At 33.7% G+C, this 13,396-nt stretch overlaps 1 long non-coding RNA gene across 1 annotated transcript in view; it reads left to right on the top strand.

The window, feature by feature from the left end:
• LOC106103265 overlaps window positions 1-13,396 on the top strand; it is a 195,421-nt gene that overhangs the window by 14,526 nt on the left and 167,499 nt on the right. The window contains exon 2 of the long non-coding RNA XR_001225615.1: window positions 12,803-12,836. This is a non-coding gene — a long non-coding RNA (uncharacterized LOC106103265). The remainder of the gene's footprint in view (window positions 1-12,802; window positions 12,837-13,396) is intronic.

Below are 13,396 nucleotides of genomic sequence, written 5' to 3'. Positions count from 1 at the left end.
AATATTTTGTTTTTGGTGTATTTTGTTTTGTTTTTAGTGCATTTTGTTTTGTTTTTCGTGTATTTTGTTTGGAAGTCGGTTTTGTTTTTAAATAACGCGTGAGAAGTCGCGAGCTACAGCCAGTATAAAATAAATGGTAAAAAAACTGTTATGCGCAAAAGGGCAAAATAAAACTCCAAAATAATAGTATTATAGAAGCAAGACAAATTTTCCTATTTTTAAAAGAATATTTTCCTTTTATAATAATTGATTCTAGGAAAAATAAAAACGAAATAAGCATAAAAACAAATTAACGTTTCTATAAATTAGTTAAGCATCAATTTAAAATTCACAGCGACAGTTTCCATTTGGAAGAGACATCTTTTTTCTTATTTTTTTAACTAGAAGCGGCATTTTATCATAGTACGCTCAGTACTCTGTGGAATGACTCAGTGAATCTTTTCAAATAATATTCATATCTAGAAATTTAATGCCTTATAAAATGCTTTAATTCTTTAATGTATTCTTTCTCGAAGCTACTTTTACTTAAATACTAGCTTTCGCCCGCGACTTCGTCCGCGTAGAATTGAAAAAAAAAAACAAAAGTGAATAGCTTATGTATTCTTCCAGACTATCCTCTACATCTATGCTAAATTTCATAGGAATCCATGAAGCCGTTTAGGCTATAAACTCTAACAAACACCCATCCATCCATCCATCTAAACTTTCGCATTTATAATATTAGTATGATTTTATACATACAATTAATTACAAAAAAAATTAGGTATGTCTGTATTTACATTGTTATAAATACTGTTTTTAAATTGATAGATGAAGCACGATCTATATTATTCCAGTCCAGCGATAGCTGACAACTGGATGAGGAAAACACACTGGAATGCAATGTGCATTGAGTTTACATTTTTACAATTGTAATCCAGCGTTGATATCGACCGCTGGACTGGAATAATGTAAACAAGACTTTGTTTTTATAGCCGAAAGGTTCGTTGAAAAATATTATGTCTCCAGTGTAATAGACAACTTTAAAGTTTATAATGTGACTAGTCATATTACAAACTGTCAGACAATTGCAAACAAAACTGTGTCAATTGTTTTATTAAATTACATATTTTGTCGTAAGTCATCTAAAATTTGCTTCACGTAATTGCTACATCCAAAGCATACGAATTAATTCCCTATGCATAATAATGTTTCAAGTTCTAACTTACGATTTCTAAGCTCATAGGCCGTGGACCGCAAGTCTAAGTGACATTACTTGACTTGCTACGTATAATCAAGTTAATCTCTCCTATAATCTACTCGGCGAAGTTTCAGACTGTTGGACCTCAGGGGTGAAGTTACAATATCAAACGGCTTATTCTAAAGATATTAAATATTAAAGCCTCTAATTCGGCGAATTTGCAAAATTGAAATCACTAATGGACGTAGCATTTCGTAGAGGGCTACGGAATATCGTAGCTTTGAAATTCGTAGATGTCTGTTATATGTTAATTAAATTTAATAATCGAAACAAATTTTATACTAGCTGTTGCTCGCGAATTCGTCTACGCAATATATAGATAAAAAGTAGCCTATAACATGGCGGCCTATGTCAGCTACCCTTCAATGAAAGTCCGGTCAAAATCGGTCGAGCCGTTTCGGAGTTTAACCGGAACAAACGCGGCTAACGGACATACAGACAGACAGACAAAGAATTTTTTAATTCGATTGTCATTGTCAGCAACGCAAATATATCATATTCCCGAAATCTGTAATTTTTCCTTTGATATTACAAACAGAAATTCCAATTTTATTATATGTATAGATTATTGTAATTGAAAAATATTAGATTAGCCTAAGAACCCACCTCGTGGCCTTGGAGTCAGCCTTGGAGGTAACTAGACATATAGACATATAGACAACCACAGTTACGAGTAACTTTACTTTGAATTTTTTCGCTGATCTGTGCATGTTGCATCACGATGTTTTCCTTCACCGTCAGAACAATAGATACGTGACCAAATTACTCTAATATTTGGCACTTTTAACTAAAAAATATAAAAGTATATAAAAAAATATTGCCTTATAAATTTACGTAGAAATACAATATTTTAAGATAAACAATTCTGTTTAAAATATATAATGATTGCAGTAAAAAGTTAGCGTAAAATGAGAACATTTTCTCTTTCTTATCGCTTTTCCAGATATCTCGGGCTTCAAATGAAAATAGTCTATTCCAGTGCTATTTACTTAGAGTTTATACTTCGAATTCGTAATGGCGTCTTTTTATAACATCTTTGTTACGAACCATTCTTAATGCTATTTGATTTTCTTGTCTCAATATTGTTTTTATACATTTATTGTGAAATGTTGGTAATATTCTTTTGATCGTTTATTTTATTGCCAAATTTGAAATTATTTTAAAGAATTTTATGCGTTTTATTAGGGTTTATATTATATGTTTTAAAATACATTTACAGTGTTACACCTTTGACTAAACTATAGCACAACTAACTTACTATCGCGTCGCGAAGGTCACTACGTGCTCTAGCCTAGCCTAGCTGGTCGGTGCCTACACCGAAAGTTCCCACGTGAGTTTTAGTCGTGTTATAAATAATATAGCACAACTGTTGACTTTCGCTTTGATTCCAGCCGCCTACACAAATTACCTTACGATTAGCGATATCGCTAGTAGAATCGACTAAATGTGCCAAAATGTATGAGAATTAATATGTGACAAGCACGTGACTTGTCGAATGTTATTGTCAATTCTATACATTTTTGAGTTTTCGATCAGCGATGGCGATAATTAAATGTTATGGATGTTCGCACACTAGTCGATTTTAAGTCGTGTAACTAAACAGTTGAATTTACTGCGAAACAATCGACAATCGCACAACAGTTTTGCGATAGTTTATTCAAAGGTTTGCGTCCGCTCTTAACTCTTATACACATTTCATATTTCCTAAATCCACAGTTGGATATATTTTGGACACGTCAAAATGTTTTCATATTCATATAGTGTTTGTGAATTAAAATTAAACCGAGGGCCTTAGGTAATGTCATTTCTGTAAGGTTTACAACTGACCCCGGCTCTGTCAGGATATGTTTAAGGGTTCAATTGAATTAAGGGATGGACGTAATCTGTTTTAAACATTAAGGTATATTTTGTATTCTAAAATGAAAATGGAATAAAGAAATGTTATAATTATCTAGGATTTAAATTATTAAAGACAGATATATTATTATTAATTAATAATTCTGTCTTTATTTAGACTATTAGATAGCGCCAATAGCCTAATGGTTTGTGGTACGGACTACCGATCTTGCGGTCGAGGGTTCGAATCCCGCCATTCGACTATTGTGAACCATATCCTAGCACGAGTCTAGGAGCTTAGTTGAAATAGTTAAAGGTAATATTAGTTTATTTATAAATATCTAGTAATGTTTAAAAAAAAAACATAGAAAATAAGTTACTATTATAATATATTAAACAATATTTTTAGAAGACAAACATCATCATGAAAAAAAAAAAACATTTTCAAGTAAAGACAATTTTTAAAAACTTCATCTATGCATTTTGGCTATATTTTTAGTATCTTTCTAATTAAAATTCGATTTCTACGATGATATTATTTACTTAAACGATACGCAACCTTTGTATAAGAGAATACCGGTTAAAGGAAAACTCCATGTAAACCCACGCTATCTAAATGAAAGCGTTAAAAGATGTTAAATGCAATCGGTAGAGAAACGCTACCTATTGTTAACAAGCAGTGAATTTTTGTTCAGAATTAAGTTAAATTTCTAAGCTATTAAAGCACCTTTTAAAAGCAACTTGTATATAAGAAATTGAGTTTTATTGTGTCATTAAATTTCATCATCATCATCACCAGCTCACTATACGTCCCCACCGAGGGGCTCGGAGCCTACCCTAATACGGGGTGACTAGGCCATAGTCAACTACGCTGCACTGCGGGTTGACTTCACACATATCTTTGAATTTCTTCGCCGATATGTGCAGGTTGCATCACGATGTTTTCCTTCACCGTAAGTTTCGGGTAAATTATGTACATATGAAAAATCGAAAAGTCGAAAATCACATTGGTACATGGCGGGATTCGAACCCAAGACCTGTAGATTACAAGTCAAGTGTTCAAACCACTGAGCCACCGACGCTCCATCATTAAATTTACCTTTATATTATTAATATTCTTACCATTTTTAATTCTACCACAGAGTTATGCAAAATCGTAGATCTGCCTCAGGTACTTGCTCAATGAATAATTTAAATATAGAATTACGTTAGAAAATGGACAGGACTTTAATAGAAGGAAGAGCTAGTGATGTACAATTACTTTTAAACTATCGATAATTTTAACTGCATGACCTAAAGGAGATATTTTTTTGTATATTGTTCCATTGTTTTTACAATCGAAAAATATTGCCATCTCGCTGATCTCTTTATAAGAACAGGGACTGTATGTTTAATAGAAATTTCTTTTGTACATTTGTTTTATAATATACTAGCTGTTCGCGTGCGGCTTTATCCGCATGAAATTATGAGAATTTTACTTTATTGTTTACATTTGTCAAATTATCAATTGCAAATGTCAAAATGACCTGACATGATGACAACCTTGCTTCCTTGATGTTGGCAGCAACCTATGGTCTCTTTCCCACATTAGGGTTTTTATCTAAAATATTTACCCCCTAAGTTCAATGGCGTTAAAATATATACCCTAAAGCGTGACGCAAGTGTAGGGCTTTTTATTAAAAAAAAAGATTTATTCAAAGATATGCTGTAATTGCTGATATCTTAGGCAACAAAGAAGTGTGTGTTTACATTTTATTATAATAGTATAGATTTGTAAATGGCACAAGTGTGTTTTATTACATAATATATTTATTGTTGGTTAACAATTTTATTTGGCCTTAAAAGATAAGGTATAATTTGTAATTAATGCAAATTTTATAGAATGAGATAAAATTAACATTAATTAAAATGTAAAAATAGGATTTAAGAAAACATTATTTTAATGGAATTTGACGCAAAGTATTGGGTAAAGCCGCAAGATGAATATTTTGTTTCTTGTTGTTGATTACAAATCATTATTTTATCGATAACTAACATTTATTCGCACTTTATACATACGTTTAAATTGTAATAAAGATCGATATAAATATGTCTCTATATTATTATTTTTTGTATTACTATTGGCTTGAACATCACTAAAGAATATTATTTCACTTGTTTTCCTAAATATTTCAATTAATTGCAAATCTTGATTGAAAAACTTTAATTACCTCAAACACTTATCGATAAATATAATTGGCCAAGAACATCCCTATCGAGCGTAGTGGCCGGGTTATGATAAAACCCCTCTTCATTATGATCCCGAGCTTAATCAGATGAACCCGGCTAATGTCGACTCCACGCTACTCACAGTTCCGCTCCTGATCTTTCTTAACTTTCATTTCTCGCTTTTAATTTGATATCATCTTCTTTGTGTTCACTTTATCTTGTTTAAAATTTTGTACTCAACCTCGGGTCCATTTAATTATGTAAATATATAAGGGACACACAAATTCCAAGCAAGACGTTGGTAGAAGCTAACGCCTCACACGGAACACGGTGTCCATTCGCTGCTACAGTAAAATGATTCACTAATCATCACCAGCTCACTATACGTCCCCACCGAGGGGCTCGGAGCCTACCCTAATACGGGGTGATTAGGCCATAGTCAACCACGCTGGCCCATTGCGGGTTGGTTGACTTCACACATATCTTTGAATTTCTTCGCCGATATGTGCAGGTTGCATCACGATGTTTTCCTTCACCGTAAGAACGTCGGGTAAATTATGTACATATGAAAATTCGAAAAATCGAAAATCACATTGGTACACGGCGGGATTCGAACCCAAGCCCTGTAGATTACAAGTCAAGTGCTTAAACCACTGAGCCACCGACGCTCCCCGCTCGCTCAAAATGATTCACTAATGTCCGAATGAAATGAACAAATCTATTTGTCAAATTATAAATAGCAAATGTCAAAATGACATGACATGACAAACCTCGGCAATCTTGCTTCCTTGATGTTTGCAGCAACTTATGGTCACTTTCCCACATTAGGGTTTTTAGCCAAAATATTTACCCCCTAAGTTTAATGCCGTGAAAATATATAGCCTAAAGCGTGACGTAAGTATAGGGCTTTTTATTAAAAAAATAATTATTGAAAAATATGCTGTAATTGCTAACATCTTAGGCAACAAAGAAGTATGTAACGCTTTATTATAATAGTATAGATTATAAAGAGGAAAGATGTTTATTGTATTGATTGAAATAACTCAATAACTACTGGTCCGATTTTAAAAATTCTTTCACCGTTAGAAAGGTAATTTATCTGTGAGTAACATAGGCTATATTTTTTAATTTCATGCGGACAAAGTCCCGAGCAACAGTTAGTTTATAATATTAAGTAAGAGGTAAGATTATCAGAAACACATTTGATAGTAGAAATATACTACGTAATTGTCTAAATTCCGTTTAAAAGACAGAACGTTATTTAGTTATCGTAAATCCAAACATAAGAAGAATTTATTGTTCCAGACTGGTCGTTACGAGGTTAACGAGTTAGGAGGTCGTGTTGTAAAAAAGTTTTTATCGCCGTCCAATTAATATAATATTTGAGCCTTTAGCCCTATTTCGGTATTATTGTGGTCGTAAAACTTTAAGACCCTACGATTGGTTTTAGAATATTTCCGAACTCGAAACAAACTCGAATAAAATTTGGAATTATGTGTACGCGAAATACAACGATGTAATTTAGATACTACGACCTTATGAAGCGATTTTGTCGTTGAAAATAGCTGATGTGACCTGATTGCAGATAATTTTTAAAACATGTAAACATTTTTAGTCATATCTTACTAACTTTTTGTTTCTTATGCGTTAAATTGTTTCGAGAACAGCGATGTTAAGGATGTAATTTAAAAAAATGGTAGGTTCTTCGTTATTTCTTTAATTGATTTAATTAAATTAGAATGATTTAAAAATTAAAATTTGACAAAATAAATTTAATGAAAATTTAGTTCGAGTTCCAATGGTAGGGGTAGTTAGTTTCTTAAGGGTCAAGGGACACGTTTGTGTTCCGAATGTTACATTTCTGAGGTAATTCGACCGCCATTAATATGTAATGCGAACCAAACTGACCCTAATGGTGATTTTATCTCCAGATTGTTATTAAATGTAATGCCTTTCGAATAATTTAGTTGTTCCTTACAATATTGTATTTGCCATAAGTAATTATTTGCTAGAATGTTAAAAGTAATCAATATGGATGCTTACAAAGGTAGAGGAAGACCGAAGAAAGTATAGGTGGATTGTGTGTAAGAGGATATGCTTAAGAAAGGAGTGGATTCAGATATGACGGCTGATAAAGATGTATGGAAGAGCACATACTCTGCCGACCCTGTGTAAGGGATAAAAGCAAGTTGATGATGAATGTTAGAAGTAATCAATTGATAATAAAAGAATAAGTTACTATTAAATAATTGACACTCGAGTAGAAATCACCGACCTTTATAGACTGCGTCATTTTGTGTCTGATTGTCGCCATTTTGCCGCTGATGGTTGCTGTTGGTTGCAGTGAAGAGTTTTTTAAATTAGAATAATGATAGAATTAATTGTCGTTAACATCAAAAGGTGCCTTTAAGTATCAATGCAGTAAAAGCTATAATTTCCAAACAATCTCCTATCCATTTGTACAGATCAGTGGCAGAAAACATTTGTCTACTGAATTTTTAAATGCGCATGCTTTTTATGCGCATAGTAGACTTAATTGTGACAGATAAAACTAGTGTCGCCAGTAAGCAATAATAATTTAAATTTTACAGTGGTAGTGCCCGCTTTAACATCTTAGCACGAATGGGCCGGCACGCCCGGTGTAATACCACACAGAAGACAGGCGTGAAATGGAAGCAATTCCGTGTTTCGTCTGATGAGTGTGGTGCCGGAGGCCTATTTTAAGTCTCTTTCTGTTTATCACCCTTTTCTTATAAGTAGAGGATGGGAAGGGGAAGTGGATTTGACGGTGGAGGTGATGCATAGGAAGGGGAAATATCCTCTTTATGTGCGTCCTCCTCCGTCGTATTAGGGTAGGCAACGCATCTGCAATTGCGGATGTCTATGGGCAGCGGTCGCTTCGCCATTTTGGCGGATTCAGGTGGCCGCTTGCTCGTTTGCCACCTTATGTTATAAAAAAAAAATAATATAAAAAAATGTTTGCGTCAATATTAATTTTTTGTGTTCTAATTTGTATTGTTGTAAACTGTATTAGTTCTTACGGCCAGATCGTTGTTTTCTTTTGCTTAAATTGCATTTATTTTTATTATTAAAGTCTTATGTTGGATTAGCTTTTAATCTTACGTACTTTAATCTGTCTGGAGAAACAAGACCCGATTACTGGGTTTTTATCTAACGCTGGAGGATTAAGGAGAAGACGGGTGACTGTAGTTATGTGTGTGGCAAAGAATGTTTTAGTGTCTTAAACAGCGATGGCTTGGCGACAGGCTTATGGCTTAAAGTTGCTTTGTTTTTTTTCTATTTTTAATTTTTTTAATCAAGAAATATGTGCAAAGAAAAATAACTAAATATAGGACATATACTAATATAATAAATCGGAATCACACACTAATTTGTGGCTTAAGATGTCAGCAATTACAGTTTATTTTTGAATAATTCATTCTTTAATAAAATCTCTACTTACGTCACACTTTAGGTTATACATTTTCACGCTATTTAACTTAGTGGGTAAATAAATTGGATAAATACCCTAATGAGGAAAAGGGATACGCTACAAGCTACCGACATCAAGGATGTAAGATTGCTATGGTTAGTTTTCAGGTCATGTCATTTTGACATTTGCAATTGATAATTTGACAAATGTAAACAATAAATTAAAATTTTCATAAATTCATTCGGATGAAGTCGCACGGGAATAACTAGTTATTATAGCGGGAGCACTCCTTTGACCAAACTTTCGCACAAATGTTGTGCGATTGTCGATTGTTTCGCAGCTCAACTGTTTAGTTGCATACCAAAAAATCATGTAATGTGCGCACCTCCATATAAGCTCATAGGAATCAAAGCGAGACTAAACAGTCTGCGATAGTTTAGTCAAAAGTGCACACGCCCTAAGTTAAAGAAGTTTGATTTGTTATTTCAATTTTGTTTGTATTAAAATGAAATGGAAACTCATAGCCACAAATAAACATTGTATAAAGATTGTTTATTGAACTTAACGTCGTTTTTCATTACAATTTCGTTTGAAAACAGAAAGCGGAAAACTGGTTAGCATTATTAGTGTTCTTCGACGTTCATTTCGAATCAAACGACCCACTTTATTTATCAATTACACTTCGGAATTTGTTACGTCACCAAATATATACTTGATCTTTGAGTTTTAATAGACAGGATCAATCGCACGCATTTCCCATTTATACTTCTATACTTATAACTAGCTGTTGCTCGCGACTTCGCCCGCGTGAAATAACAAATTTAACCTATTACATTCGCCCTTTTTTCAACCTATTACCAAAAGTACTAACTTAGTAATAATCTACGTAATAACAGAAATCTACCGATCCAAGATTCCAAATTTCTAAACCCGGTAGTACTAATGATAAAGCGTAAACACACACTACTTCGTGGCATAGGATGTCAGCAAGTAGCATATTTTTGGATAAATCTTTCTTTAATAAAAACCCTTACACTTAAGACATGCTTTAGGCTACATATTTTTACGTTATTAAAGTTAGGAGATAGATAAATTAAAAAAAAAAACTTTCATGTGGGAAAGAGACCATAAACTACAAGCTGCCAACATAAAGAAACAAGTTTATTATGGTAACGGTTATTTTGACACTTGCTATTTAGAGTTTGACAAATGTAACCAATAAAATAAAGTTTTTACATTTCCATGAGGATGAAGCCGCACGGGAACAGCTAGTTATCAAATAAGGACAAACAACTAAACGTCCTTACTTGTGTGTATTTTTATTATGAGTTCATAAAGACGTCGCAATTACGTCATGCATGACATGCACATGTGAGATTATGATATTTAGCTCACCTATAAGAGTAAGATAGAAATTAAGAATTGATTTAACATTTTTTGTCTAGTCCTTTTCTTTATAGTCAAAGGTTTCATCAAAGGTAAAATTTTCAAAGAGGTTACCGGTAACAAAATGTAGGCACGAAAATAATTAAATTGCAAAACGAAATTAAAGTGATTCCATTTCGTTTGGAATTTCAATTGTCAAGTTGTAAAATCTTCAATTTGTAGACACAGGTCGGACATTCGCATTTCGAAGATGGCCGCTTTAAATAACTGACAAGCAACGTAAAGCTGAGACGCAATTTTGATTAAAACTCGATGATCTATTGCTACACCCAGAGTCAAATAATAACTAAGGATGTTTGTTATTTTTTAAATTCAGAATAAAATCAACACTAAAGGTCTGCTAAGTGCCCTCAAAACCTATCTGAGACAGCAATATCTTCCAGTCCTTATCTATACTATTACGAGTATAATAAAGCGTAAACACACACTTCTTTGTTGCCTAAGATGTCAGCAATTACAGTATATTTTTGGAAACATTTTTTTAACAAAATCCCTACACTTACGTCACGCTTTAGGCTATATATTTTCACGCCATTAAACTTAGGGGTAAATATTTTTGGATAAAAACCCTAATGTGGGAAAGAGACCATAAGTTGCTGCCAACATCAAGAAAGCAAGAAGCAAGGTTGTCATGTCATTTTGACATTTGCTATTGATAATTTGACAAATGTAAACAATAAAATAAAATTTTCATACTGCCATGCGGATGAAGCCGCATGGGAACAGCTAGTTTTAGGTATAAAATTACTTTCAAGGCATGTCAGCAGTGAATGTGTTAGCTTATGTTGTTGTATTGTAAACTTTGTAAACACAACTGCATCATAACACGTACAACTTGAAGGCTTCTGTGAAACTGTAACTACTCACCAGGCCCGCATTAAGCACACTTCCGCTTCTGCGTGGCTTTTACCAACACTTAATAACTTAACCGGACGGAAATCATATTGTCCTATATACTGTCTGCGACGTTAAATTGTTGCCGGACAGTTGAAAGTTAAAAAGCTTTTCCGTAATAGATTGATGACAGGTTTTCCAACTACATTTAATCATTCGTTAGTGTTGGTTTGCTAACTTTATGAAATGCGTTTCTGAATTACGTAACTTGAGTTTTGCTCTATTGAAATTTAGTTTAACCTAACACTAAAGTATCACTAAGTAATCATACTTTATACTAATGTTATAAATGCGAAAGTTTAGATGGATGGATGTTTGTTAGAGTTTTTAACCTAAATGGCTGAACGAATCTGGATGAAATTTAGCATAGAAGTAGAATATTGTCTTAAAGAACACATAACCTTTTTAATTTTTTTTATAATTCCACGTGGTTGGAGTCGCTGGCAAAAGCTAGCGTTAAAATAAATTATAACTGCAGCAACCAGCGATAGACAAACCAAACATTTCAGCTTAAACATACATTCAACTTTTTGCCATGAGTGACGTCCGGCGCGGATTTTTGAAATAAAAAAGTTAAGAAATCTGTAGAGACGATACATTAACTTATATTGTATCAACTCTTTAGATTTCCTCATCAGTAGGAATCACTAATTGATTACCTCGACAAATTGTTTAAGACAAGTTCGCATTCCCCTCACGCACAAGTCTGTAGCAAATGGTAGGGACTATTTAATTCGTCTAACAAATTACCGACGAATCGCGTTCGAATACGCAAACGTTTAGGGGCTCGAGAAATTCGCAAACATGTAATCTTTGGAATCATACACCAAAACGGTGTTCGATTGTCATTTGTCTGTTATAAGAAAGTTTAGATGGATGTTTGTTAGAGCGCACGTATACCTTTGACTAAACTATCGGACCTTCAACTAACTATTTAGTCGTTTAAGCTTTGATTCCCATGAGCTTATATGGAGGTGCTCCCGCCCTTAACTGCTAAACGGATCTCTATGAAATTTGTCATATAAAGCAAAGTATTGAAGAACACATAGGCTACTTACTTGTTTTTATTGGTTTTATGATAAAACGTGGGTGGCTCAGGGGTTACTTATATACAGGTCCTGGGTTCGATTCTTGCCATATCCCTGGAATATAGAGCCTATGCTAGCACGTATGGAGGTCTAATTTGAACAGTTAAACTCTTAAAATTGTAGTTATGCAGCGGATGTTAGAAACTCCAATTAAAATGCACTGTGACTTTAATTTCCACATCACTGTATTGATGGCTGCCGATATATCTACATCACGGATGTATGGAAGAGATTTATCACCTCCCACAACCATTTATCTTGTCTATTGATTGCCACCTGGTGTCATGTGACAATGCGGCGATGGAATGCGCATACTCTGTCAGTTCATTGTTGTAGTTTTACACGAGGACAGAATAAGACATTGCAGTACTGCTATTGAACGAATACTACATAGATACTATAATGAGCCTATATAGACACGAAATTTCGTCCCAAAATGTTCGTAATGTCATCGGCAAAATTTAAAATAAAACCCAAAAGGTTAGGATACTCTTCTCGGAAATTTTCGTGCTAGGTCCTCAGATTTTGGAAGTTAACATTTTACTAGACATTTAAAGGGGTCGAATAGAACAAGGTTTCACTGTGAAGTTGCTTACCTCATTTGTTTTTAATAGATTTTTAAATTATATTAAATTAATGCAAATTATTTTTTCACAGGCAAAGGATTGTTCGCGTCTATTTAAATAACTGGGTAAGTTATCTTTTATACATAGTCTATAATTTGTACTCGTCGATTATATTTTTATATGACAATTATGCGTTAGGAGAATCTGTGTCGCTACAAAGGGAGAGGAAGACAGAAGAATGTATGTATGTATTGTGTGAAAGTTAGGGCGGATCCAGCTTTGGCGCCAGGGGGGGTTCACAATACGTTGTCAAGTCAAGAGCTTGACCAAATATGTAAATATATTTTGTCAAGTTTTTGACCAACCAGCTTATGGGGTGTCATGACCCCCATGACCCCATCGATTCGCCATTGTGTGAAAGTGGATATTGCTTAAGGGAATGGATTCAGGTAATACGGCTGATAGAGATGTATGGAAGTGTAGTTAAAAGCAGGGATTATTTACATAATTTCAAATATGTTATATTTATTTGTCTATATTAGGCTTATCAACATGATTTTACATTGATTTCTTTCTTGCTTTAGTAATCCAGACACAAGACATCATGTAACTACAATAGATAAACACTTTTTGTTTTAATTATATACAATGGGCGTACGGTTGAACGAATGGGCCGGCTCGCCCG

This window comes from Papilio polytes, unplaced genomic scaffold (assembly GCF_000836215.1).
Source record: "Papilio polytes unplaced genomic scaffold, Ppol_1.0 DF823835.1, whole genome shotgun sequence".
Taxonomy (NCBI): domain Eukaryota; kingdom Metazoa; phylum Arthropoda; class Insecta; order Lepidoptera; family Papilionidae; genus Papilio; species Papilio polytes.
The sequence above is the reverse complement of the archived record's forward strand: the minus strand, read 5'-3'. Positions and strand labels throughout refer to the sequence as shown.